The sequence below is a fragment of the Dermochelys coriacea genome, chromosome 2 (assembly GCF_009764565.3).
Source record: "Dermochelys coriacea isolate rDerCor1 chromosome 2, rDerCor1.pri.v4, whole genome shotgun sequence".
Taxonomy (NCBI): Eukaryota; Metazoa; Chordata; order Testudines; family Dermochelyidae; genus Dermochelys; species Dermochelys coriacea.
In genome coordinates this window covers 84377946-84390950 of record NC_050069.1, presented here as the reverse complement: position 1 = coordinate 84390950, position 13005 = coordinate 84377946, and positions in this window count along the sequence as shown.

Here is a 13005-nt window from a genome sequence, read left to right as displayed (position 1 = left end):
TTTTTAATACTTCACTCCCTTTTTTTCCTCCAGCAGCTGCAAATGTTTCAAGCCTCCCTCCTCTGTCCCAAAGGCTATCTCAGATAAGATGGCAAAAAAACCGCACGTGCGATGAAATGTTCTCTGAGCTCATGCAGTCATCCGGCACTGACAGAGCTCAGCAGAATGTGTGGAGGGACACAATAGCAGAGTACAGGAAAGTGGCTGATGAACATGAGGAGAGGTGATGGCAGGAAGATCAGAGGAGGCATGAGGCAATGCTGGAGCTACTGCGGGATCAAATGGACATGCTCCGGCATCTGGTGGAGGTTCATGAACGATAGCAGGATCACAGACTGCCGCTGCAGGCCCTGTTTAACCGCCCTCCCTTATCCCAAGTCCTATAGCCTCCTCACTCAGATGCCCAAGAATGTGGGGTGGAGGCTCCGGGCACCCAACCACTCCACCCCAGTGGACAGCCCAAGCAACAGAAGGCTGTCATTCAAGAAGTTTTAAAGTGGCCTTTTCCTTCCCTCCTACCCTCCTCCCACACCTCACCTGGGCTACCTTGTGAGTTATCTCCCTATTTTTATAATCAATTAATAAAGAATACATGTTTTTTAAATTATAGTGACTTTATTTCCTTTGCAAGCAAGCTGTGATTGAAGGGGGGAGGGAGGGTGGCATACAAGGAATTTAGAGAAACCAAGGGGCGGGTTTTCATCAAGGAGAAACAAACAGAAGTGTAACAGAGTACTCTGGCCAGTCATGAAACTGGTTTTCAAAGCTTCTCTGATGTGCAGCGCTTCCTGCTGTGCTCTTCGAACCGCTCTGGTGTCTGACTGCAGTATTCAGCAGCCAGGAGATTTGCCTTAACCTCCCACCCCACCATAAACATCTCCCCCTTATTCTCACAGAGATTGTGGAGCACACAGCAAGCAGCAATAACAATGGGAATACTGGTTTAGCTGAAGTCTGAGCAAGTCAGTAAACTGCACCAAGGACCCTTTAAATGTCCAAATGCACACTCTACCACCATTCTGCACTTGCTCAGCCTATAGTTGAACAGCTCCTTACTACTGTCCAGGGTGCCTACGTATGGTTAATGAGCCAGGGCATTAAGGGGTAGACTGGGTCCCAAGGATAAAAATAGGTATTTCAACATCCCCAACAGTTATTTTCTGGTCTGGGAAGAAAATCCCTTCTGCAGCCATTTAAACAGACCAAAGTTCCTGAAGATGCGAGCCTCATGAACCTTTCCCAGCCATCCCATGTTGATGTTGGTGAAACATCCCTTGTGATCCACCAGTGCTTGCAGCCACCACTGAAAAGTACCCCTTGCGGTTTATATACTGGCTGCCCTGGAGGTGCGGTCCCAAGATAGGGATATGCGTTCCATCTATAGTCCCACCACAGTTAGGGAATCCCATGGCAGCAAGCCATCTAGTATGACCTGCACATTTCCCAGAGTCACTACCTTTGATAGCAGCAGCTCAATAATTGCGTTAGCTACTTGCATCACAGCAGCCCCCACAGTAGCTTTGCCCACTCCAAATTGATTACCGACTGACCAGTAGCTGTCTGGTGTTGCAAGCTTCCACAGGGCTACTGCCACTCGCTTGTGAACTGTAATTGCTGCTCTCATCTTGGTATTCTTGTGCTTCAGGGCAGGGGAAAGCAAGTCCACAGAGTTCCATGAAAGTTCCCTTATGCAGGCAAAAGTTTGGAGCCACTGGGAATCATCCCAAATCTGCAACACTATGTGGTCCCACCATGCTGTACTTGTTTCCTGGGTCCAGAATCGGCGTTCCACGGCACGAGCCTGCCCCAGTAACACCATGATCTCCAAATTGCTGGGGACCGCGGTTTTAGAGAAATCTGTGTCCTCATCATCCCGCTGCCATCGCCTCCTCACCTGGTTTTTCAGGTGCGGTTCTGCATAAACTGCATGATAATGTTTACAGTGGTCATAACTGCTGCAGTGAGCTGAATGGGCTCCATGCTTGCTGTGCTATGATGTCTGCTCGGGCAATCCAGGGAAAAGGGCACAAAATGATTGTCTGCTGTTGCTTTCACGGAGGGAGGGAGGGTTGACTGACAACATTTACCCATAACCACCCGCGACAAATTTTTGGCCCCATTAGGCATTGGGAGCTCAGCCCAGAATTCCAATGGGCAGCGGGGACTGCAGAAACTGTGGTGGTAGCTACCCACAGTGCACCGCTCAGAATGTCGACGCTTGCCACAGTACTGTGGATGCACACTGCCGAATTAATGTGCTTAGTGTGGACGCATGCACTCAACTTATATAATCTGTTCCCAAAAATCGACTTCTGTAAAATTGGAGTACTTTCATAGTGGAGACATGACCTAAGATACTAGTTTATTTAGGCACTTATCTGGGCCCTATCACAATAGCATCCAATTGCCTCCCAAGTATTTAAAATTAGAATGTGCTCAGCAAGAGTTCACACACAGCCTTGGACATTAGAATGTATTTGACGAGAAAGGGAAAGTTGGCCAGGACATCTTTGCTCCCTATTCAACCTAGAAGTAGAGCTGGGCCTTTGAATAAAACTCTGTCCTTGAGACATCATCCACTGCTCAGATTTGCTGATGTCAACAGGGTCTAAACTCATCTCTCTTTTAAAGCTATTGGCTGTCAGCCAGTCTAATCACAGAGAAGATTGTTCTCTTTTCATTATTCTGCTAGTGTGGCATAAAATAAACCCAAAGTTGCTTCTAACTTTATTGCAATTATGGTGATTTGGGCCTGGGAAGTTTGAATACTGTGACAAAGTTCCTCCTCTACCTTGGTGGGTCTTGCGCTTATTGGCCGATTTGCTCGCCCTGGAGCTTCATGGCAGCCCTCAGTTTGCCGTCTTCATGAACCCACAGTCCAGGTCAACTCCTCCTGTGTCTGATCAGGAGTTGGGAGGTTTGGGGGGAACCCGGGCCTGCACACTACTCCAGGTTCCAGCCCACGGCCCTGTGGAATGCAGCTGTATAGAGTGCCTCTTGGAACAGCTGTGTGACAGCTACAACTCCCTGGGCTACTTCCCCATGGCCTCCTCCCAACACCTTCTTTATCTTCACCATAGAACCTTCCTCCTGGTGTCTGATAATGCTTGTACTTCTCAGTCTTCCAGTAGTATGCCTTCTCACTCTCAGCTCCTAGTGCCTCTTGCTCCCAGCTCCTCACACATGCACCACAAACTGAAGTGAGCTCCTTTTTAAACCCAGATGCCCTGATTAGCCTGCCTTAATTGATTCTAGCAGCTTCTTGATTGGCTGCAGGTATTCTAATCAGACTGTCTGTCTTAATTGTCTCCAGAAAGTTCCTGATTGTTCTGAAACCTTCCCTGTTACCTTACCCAAGGAAAAGGGACCTACTTAACCTGGGGCTAATATATCTGCCTTCTATCACTCTCCTGTAGCCACCTGGCCCGACCCTGTCACAATACCTTACTGGAAAAATTGAAATGGAGAGTCAGTCTTTGAAAACACTAGATATATCCCTTGTCTGTACCTACATTTGCTTTGGGATAGATAATTTCACTGAAGAACAAGGAATTCCAATTTAGGACAGCAATTGCAATAGTAAAGCCCCATCACTAATTATTCTGCAGTACCAGCTGTGAGTCTGATTCCAAGTCCTGCTGTTAGACTGCCCCACAACTAAGCCATCTTGACATTGCAGAGAAACATTTTATTTGGATTAGATATGGGGAATACTGTAAATATTTACACTTAGAGTCCTTTAATCTCATTTGTTTTGCAGGAAATGACTTTACAAGTCAAAAACACTGCAATGATGTAGCAAAGTCTTCTTTGGGAAATGGGTTCCTAGGCTTATGGTTTGGGGCAGCTGTTGATCAGTGGGTAGGCCAGACTTCTTTACATTAGAAGTGAGTAAATTTTAGTCTCAAACCCTTTGAGTGGCTCAGGCATGGTTTTTGAAGCTTCCTTAGTCATTGAGAAATGTGCTGCCAAATAAATCTCGTATAAATAAATGATTGGACTTACTCATACTTTAACTTCCACAGCACTGAGCGCATGTAGCCTCTAAACTAGGGATGGCCAGAGTCATTGACCCTCCGAGCCGCATATGACAATCTTCAGAAATTCGAGAGCCAGGGCTATCTGTTAATAGAAACTCTTTTTTGTTCCCTTTAGATAAAAAGTGATACTAGCTTGTATGGCCTGCCAAAAGATACAAGAAAATGTGTCTATTGATTTTTCTTTTAGCATTTAAAGATTTCTAAATTTTTAAATTATGTTTTGCTTTAAAAGAGAAGCCTGATCACAAATGCAGGTTTGGCGTGATAAGGACCTCACTGCTCTGACTAAATAGTAGAGGTGTAAAACGTTATAATGTTTAATAGATTGCAGATGTATTCTTACACGGATCACTGTTTCTGAAATAACATTAGCCATGATCACTCCAGTGCATAATCTAAGCAAGGTTAGGCTACTAGTTACATGAAAAGCATGCAAAGAAAACTCATGTCTTGTACGAAGTTGGTATTGGTAGTAATCAATTAATTACAACATGCTTCTCTAGAAATCAATACACAGGTATGTTATTTACTCTCTTCTCCAGTAAGAAAGCACACCATTGTGCAGATATAGGGTATGTCTATACTACCCACCGTATCGGTGGGCAGCGATCGATACAGCGGGGGTTGATTTATCACATCTAGTCTAGACACGATAAATCGACCCCAGCGCTCTTCCATCAATTTTTGTACTCCAGCACCACGAGAGGTGCAGGCAGAGTTGACGGGGGAGTGGGCAAGCAGTCGACTCACCGTAGTGAAGACACACTGGTGAGTAGTCTAAGTACTCAACTTCAGCTACGTTATACACACAGCTGAAGTTGCGTACTTGGTATCAATCCCGCCTCCCCCAGTGTAGACCAGGCCATAGTGTTACCCCGGCCCTATTCCCACTCTACATCAACAGCAATAAATCCGACATTAAAATGGACATGGCCAAATACAATATGGTTGAGCAACACTAGGTGTCACTATCATCCTATATTAGGTGTGTTTGCAGCCTATTAGATACTTTAACAGTTGATGATCTATGATCCAAAACTTTTTGGAAGAAACATTGTGGATATACAGGGCTGTAACATCTATAAAAAACAGACATGTTAGAAAAAGCAGGGTTATTTATTAGTAATTGTTGATTGAGAGTTGCCCCTGCAAATCCACACTTATGAGAATCTAAGGCCTCTAGCATTGAGCTGCAGAACTCTATTAAAAAAGCCCTGTCTGCTGGGAGAGTGCAGGAGCTCTTTCACACGAGGATGACATTACAGATCCCTCTACATAAGCCTGACCACCTCAGTTTCTTCTCCTTAGTCTGCAAAATCCTGAAATAGAAAGAAATGTTTGGGACCAGGCCATGGGCAATCTTGCCTCATGGTCACGGAAGGAGGGTGGCCTAATGCCTGGAACAGATGTAACCAGCTCTAAGGGCCAGGAGCCAAGTTACCACGTCCAGGAAATAAGACAGAGCCAAGAGCCAGGAATTAGGAGCCAAGTATCAGAGCCATGGTCAGAAGCCAAATAGCAAGTCCAGGGAGTGAGCCAGAGCTGAAAGCCAGGAATCAGACACTAAGCTCAGAGACAGAATATCTGGAGCAAAGGGCCAAGACAAGGAGCTGAGAGCAAGAACAGAAGGGAGCTGTGAACCTAGAACTCTACTAAGTAGCTCCAGGCCTACTGTAGTTTACGAATGTGCCTGCTGGAGTCTTCAGCCAATCAGGAGGCCAAGTTCCTTAGCTGAATCAGCTGAGGGCAATGAGCTGGGTCTGGATTCAGCTGCGGATTTCTCACAAGAACTCTGCAGCAGAAGGGAAAGCACTGAGACAACTCTTGGAGAACAGGAGTTATTGATAAGTAATTCTTCCGTCTTCAAGGACTTCTGTGTGCTCCTATTTATAAGAGATTATCAAGTAATGCCCTGATCAGAGGATGGTGGGCAAAGAGTTGTAGGCAAAAATGGAGTGTGGCACCTTGTCGCAGGGCGAAGACTCAACGGTGTGGCACCTCCTGTCGGTAGTCCTGGGAATTAGCACTTTTGGCGAGGAGCACCCTCTGCAGGCCAGTGTCTCACCTATTGCTGGCCCCTGTGTCCTTCCCGGACCCCAGTACCCTCCTCATCAGGGTTCCGCCCCAGCAGTAACCCACAATCTAAGTCTCCCCACCCACGGGATCTCCCAACCCTCTATCCCCACCTTGCCTCAGTGGCCACTGCCAGTCACCATCTAACCCCCGCTCCCTAGGGCAGACTGCAGTCTATGAACCACTCATTATCGGCAAGGGGGGTTGGACCAGCTGCCTCTGCCTATCTCTGGGCTGCCCCTCTGCAGCCCCATACCCTTTCACTAGACCTGCAGCCTGGGGCTTTGCTAGGCTGGAACTCCACAGCTCCCTCTGCCCTTCCCCAGCACTGCTCCACTTCAGGTACCCTGCTAGTACCTTTTAAGTGTCCTTAACTAGGCCTGCAGCCTGGGGCTTTGCTCAGCTAGAGCTCTCCAGCTCCCTCTGCCTTCCCCGGCACTGCTTCACCCTAGGTACCCTTCTTAGCTTCCCAGACAGTCAGATCCCTCTCTCTCTAGGAAGCTAGAGAGAGTGTCTTTTTCACTTCTGGCCCACAGCCCCCTTATAAGGGCCAGCTGGACCCTGATTAAGCTGGCCACAGCTTTGGCTGGTTCCCAACCAGCCTGCTTTTCCCTTTCACAGCCCTCTCCTGGGCTGCTTTAACCCCTTCAGGGCAGGAGAGGGGTAGTCACCCCGCTACACACCGCTTTCCAAAATGAGTGTTGGCATATGATGCTAAGTCAAATGAGTAATATTTAACAAAAGCATGAATGGAACTTCACATTGCTGGTTTGCAAACTTCTACAATAGGAACCTGTCCTGGGTAAGCTGCAGAGGAAACTGTGACCCCAGTAGAGTGTGTCTTTAAGCAAAGACGATACTGGTTTTGTGGCTTAAGAGTAACAATACTGATACATCTCTCAGTCCAGTGGGAAAGCGTTTGTTTATTAAGAGTTCCCTCTTACACATCTCCCCATAGGCAGCAAGTATCAGTGTGATTTTTTTTTTTAAAGATTTAGTCCTCTCTAGGTAATAGCACAGGACTCGTTTTACATCTACGGAGTGCAAGGGGGACTTCCCTGGAGGAGCATGAGGTCTGGGGAAGAAAACTGGGAGGGAGATATACTCTGACTGATGGAAATCTGAGATCAGTTTAGGCATAAAGCTGGGATGAGATCTCCTGTGTACTACTGTATATGGCGGAAAGGCCATCAAGGCACTGAGCTGCTAACCCTCCTAGCAGATGTAATCGCTATTAAAAGTGCCATTTTTATAAAAAGGTGTTCTCAGAAAGCTTGAGACGGGAGTCTAGGCAGACCTACCAACATAGTTAACACCAGGTCAAGTCTCACGCTGGGGGAGATAGTCTAATAAGGAAAGGCTTAGTCATTCTTCTAAAAAACCTGGAGTCTGTGGGGTGAGAGACTATAGGGTGGCAGCCATTCTCCCATCAGCTCCTGAAATTGCTTTGTCACCAGAAGGGGGAGACAGACGAAGTCCCAATTTGATCCACAAGGGACTACCACTGGTATATTCCTCAGACTGACTGCTCCATTTCCTCTGAAGGACTCTCCTGCCAGTCATCATAGATGTGCCACTCGTCTTGAGAAGGCATCAGGACCAGTGCTGGGACTGAGTGCCAGTTGTATCTCTGCTGACAGAAACATGGGTTCCCTCGAAGGCAGTGGTGCCTGAGATGAGGATGGTGCCTGAGATGAGGATGGTGCCTGGAAAGCTCTCAGTATGGATGGAGGTACCTCCAGTATCAGATGGGGCATCGGTGATAATGGTGTCAAAGTCCATGTCTGGTTTTGGAGACATTGAACCAAGACTCTAATGAGTCCTGAATGTAAGGATATATTAACAGTTGAAGGGGGACTAGCAGAAGGTCTTTCCAGGCAGATGGAGCTTTTGTCAAGGGAAGCCTAGTAGGCTCAGCAGGCTGCATGGTTGGTTCTGCGGGAATCCCGTGCTCTTCAAGGATGTTCTGGATTGATACCAATGACAAATATTGCTGCACAGAGTGAAGGACGGGAGAGGTAGCCAAAAGTTTCTCAAGTCCCCAGTCACAAGAAGGGAAATAGAGTCAAAGGGATGTACGCTGGTGTGCCTGCTAAGGACAGCTGCAACACCAAGAAGAAGTTGGCAAAGGTGACATGCATCTGGGAATAGAACAATGTCCCCCTTCTTTTTCTCCTTAGGCTCCTTTTGTGAATCAGAATCCTTCCACTTTGCTTTCCTCTTCCCTGGAACAGTGTCATGAGGAGATCTGGAAGTCTCTCACTTTCAGCATGAACTGGTGTCAATTCTAACAGCACCAAAGGAGTTTCTTGTGCCAGTGATGGTGCCAACATAGACCACACTGCCAGAACAGTCTGTTTTGATGGAGTCTGTGTGGCCAGACAGTGAATAGAAAGCTCTGCCCAGCACATGTTTGTCTCAGGGAGCTCAATCCTGGTCTTGACATCAAGGGCTGTTCCAAGGCTAGCATGGCAGGGTGTGTCTCAGATCTCTTTACAGAAGACAGCCTTGGCATAGAGGCTGGCCTCCAAACTTCCAAAGGAGTGTTAGAATGATCCAGTGAAGGCTTAAGGAACTAAGTGCACCTGCAATCTTACCTCTCTGTCTTTCGTGATCTGAGAAGTGAAGCATTCAGTTGTGCACTGGGATACCGCATTAGCCTCTCCCAGGCACTCTGGACACTTAAAATGTGCATCTGTTTCAGGAAAGATGGCTGAGTAAACCACACATCTTTTGAACCCCCTACAGGATTAGAGACTGTACAGCCTCCGGCAAGTAGATTAATATCCATGAAAATTTATATCATAGGCATTACATCTGCCATGGATGGGGGAGGGGGAGAAGAGGGAAGGTTCCCCTTTAATTTTTTTTTAACACAACAGAAACATTCTTAAGAATGACTTTTTCCTTATAATTAACATTGAATAATAAAAAGTTGTAAGAATGCATTTCCTAGTCAAGAGCTACATGCTTCTGAAATTTCAGGATGATGAGATAAGAGTATAGTATGTTTTCATAAGTGCAGGATATTTTGATTATTAAATATATTATATTTTGAAAATGTCACCTGATCAGCTCCTCCCCCTTCCCCAGTGCCTTCCCCCTGCTGGTGGCCCTGCCGATCAGCACCTCCCCAACCCTCACAGTACCTCCCACCTGCCATGATAAGCTATTCTGTGGCATGCAGGAGGTGCAGGGGGGGGGGAGGAAGGAGGACTGGGCTCACTCGGGGGATGAGGCAGAACAGGGCAGGAAGAGGTGGGGCAGGGGTGGGGTGGGGCGGGGCCTTGGGGAAAGGGATGGAGTGAGGGTGAGGCCGGGGCCTGGGGGGGTCACACGTTAGAAAGCTGGTGCGTCTAATTCAAGCAGGAAAATTAAAATGAAGGGAGATTCACTCCATTACTGTAATTAACTGTGGGCTCAGTTTATGGTGTTTTATTCTGATGTAAATAATTTTCAAGCATTAAGAGAAAGGGGGCATGAAATTTGTGTGGGACACATGCAACTTTGGGACTAGAATGAGGGACATTTGAGAGGGAAAGCCCCAGGATGTAGATGAGTTCTTTATTCAGTGCAGGTTCTTATACTGTGTTCATCACCATGGTAATCTGAGTGCCTGGATGAGAATTGGTCAGTTTGCGTGTGGGTGCTTGGATGGCTACGTGTAAATGTAAGTTTGTCTGTTTGTGTTCCTGGCAGAGGGTGGTTGTCTGGCTAGGTGGTGAATAAAATCACCAATGGTGGGTAGAAAGAAAGGGAAACAGAGGCAGTCCATGGGGGATTAGGTAGCTACAGGGAGGCTGGGTTATAGGTAGGTCGGGCTATAGGTAGGCCCTGCTTTAATATCTGGTCCTGGCTCCTGGGTACTATACTTTTGGCTTCATCCCTGATGAGAAATGAGAAAGCATGGACCAAGTTTAATGGACTTATTATAAAAGTAGGTCTTTGTGAATAAATTGTCAGATTAAATCATTGATCCAAGTTTTAGGACTGACTGCTGTTTATTTAGGAATGAGTAATAATTACTTATATTTTGTTTTTTCTGTAACTGACTCTTGTTTTCTACACTGGAAAGAAAACACACAATAGAACAAACAGCTAAGGAAGAAAAACATTATGCCTATAGATTAAGTAGGGAGAAATTTAAGAACATAAGAATGGCCATACTAGGTCAGACCAAAGGTCCATCCAGCCCAGTATCCTGTCTACCGACAGTGGCCAATACCAGGTACCCCAGAGGGAGTGAACCTAGCAGCTAATGGTCAAGTGATCTCTCTCCTGCCATCCATCTCCACCCTCTCAAATGTGTAGTACACATTTGAAAAACAATGTGTACGACAATAGATGCTACTAGAGCTGGCCGCAATTTTTCGAAGTGTCAACAAAAAAAAAAAAAACATTTTTAACTCACAAAAATTATCAGTTTTCTCAGCCAGGTTTAGATGCTACACTCCCTTTCATTCACTGAGAGGAAAGGGCAGTTCCTGCCCATTTTGCTATAGAAGCTAAATTCTCAGCACCTTGGAAATAAAACCTGGTAGGGATATGAGTAGATTGTTACTAAACCAACCCTGCACTCGTCAGGCAGGGTTAACCAACTACTACCTACTACTTTGGGCCCAAGCGGTCACACACCCCTGCTGGGCATGCTCCCAGTGAAGGGAGCATATAAAGAGAAGCAGCTCAGCCCAGGGTGGGCTGGCTGAGGAGGAGACCAGATGTACGCTGCAGGCTCCTGCAGAACTGCTGAGACTCTTGAGTGCTGAGGTCTGGGACCCTGATTATGACACAGAGAACCAGTGGACCGTGGGGATTAAGGGGGATGCTGAGCTGCTGCCAGCTGAGGAGACACCCTAGGCAGCCCTAAGGGTAGGAAGTGATCCAGAGGACGTGTTGGGAGACATGAAACCGTCCTTCAGGGTGATTGCTTTTCTAGGGCCCTGCATTGGAACCCTCAGGAGTAGGATGGGCCTGGGTTCCCCACACTTACCACTAGGGCGCCACCGCCCTGAAAGAAAGGGCAATTCTGCAGGCATTTGCCATTTGGCCTTGCAGTGGCTGCAGAGGGGGGGCAACCCCTTTGACACATCATTTTTTCATCCAAGATGTCTTCTTCACCCTCAGGAGCTGCTTCCTCCCCTCTCAGTTTGTCATTGGACTGCCTTCCCACAGAGTGCCTGCAGCCAATTTTTGTGTTATATGTCTTGACACCTCACCTAGACGTTATGATTTTTCAAGTTAGCTGCTGCAGTACAGACTGTCTCATTGGGAACTAAAAGTACCTGTGAACATCATCTCTCTCTTTTAGTGGTCAAGTATTTATTTTAGTGGCAAATAGGTGTCAACTTGCGTGTTAATGTGGAAGGAAAGTGTGCTTGGCAATGCTGTAACAAAGGACAGACTTCCTAGAGAAGAGATGGCACTTACACTGTTATGCATACTCTTAGTCTAACTTGTTACTTGGCAGCTATATACTTGTAATACCATGAACATTTTCAAGTGCCTTATCCCAAGAGGCAGACATGAGCAAAGGCAGTGGAGAGACCATGTTTTTGATTGAAGTGTTTGGTCAAGCCAGATGGATATCTGTTTTGATTATGTGTACCAGTAGTTAAATTGAAATATCAATAAGGCATCCCTTTATGCGTATTTGGTTTAATTTTTTTTTGTTTGGTCTTTACAGATTGTTAGATGGTACAAGGGAATGCAGCCAGATATTTTGCTGGTTTGTGTAATTTCAATTGAACAAAAAAGGTGTAAAACTAGAAAACCCAGGGAGATTGTTTTGCTTAGTCTGGACATCCTTTCCCTCCAGCTGCTCAGATCCTAGTTTTGGCATAATTGAAAAATATAATAATAAAAAAGGAACAGATTTAAGATTAGTTTGCTGGTGAATTAATATTTTTTGCTAAATAAAAAAATTCACAGTATTGCAGCTTTTATATTACTGATATTTCCCCCCCTTCTTTTTCCATCTTGGACACAACTGCAGCTGCTTTCAGAAATATTTCTAGCCAGCAGTACAAATAGACAGGTTTTATTTCTTCCCTCCAGACAATAATAATAATCCTGTATTTTCAGCTGGGAGGAGGTACTGAGCAACTGGCACAAGAAACATCATAAAATGTGATCTGAAACCTCGTGTTGCAGCCATCGGGATCAAACACAGTCAGACATGTCCGAGGATTAGCTATCCACAACCACAGCTTCTGATAAGTAATATAGTGGATTAGTGCCTTAGTCTTCCCCCTGGATAGGCCTGAATTCAACATTTAGCATTCTTATTCTAGTTAACATACGTTCATGTTACAGAGCCATACAATTTGGCACAAGTTATAGTCTGTCCAGTAGAGATCCAGGAGTAACATAGGAAGCATTGTTAAAGATTAGTACTCCAATACACATGGTAGAGCACAGTCTGCTTCAACTTTGCCTGTTTTAATGCAAATAGGGTTGCCAGGCATCCGTTTTTGACCAGAACAGCCGGTCGAAAAGGGACCCTGGCCGCTCCGGCCAGCACTACCAACTGGGCTGTTAAAAGTCTGGTCGGCAGTGTAGTGTGGGCCCGGGGTTAAGGCAGGCTTCTTTGTGGCCCTTAGGAGCATGGGTGGCCAGGGCAGCTCCGTGTGCCACGCCTGCCCTTAGTGCTGGCACACAGCTCCCATTGGCCAGAAACTGTGACCAATGGGAGCTGCGGGGGGCGGTGCCTGCAGGAACGAGGGCAGTGTGTGGAGCCTCCCTGGCCGCCCATGCGCCTAGGGGCTGTAGGGACCTGGCTGCTGCTTCCTGGGAGCCGTGGTAAATGCTGCCAAGATCCTGCACCCTCCCACACCCCAACCCCAGCCCTGAGCCCCCTCCTTCACCCCAAACCTCTCATCCCTGGTGCCATCCC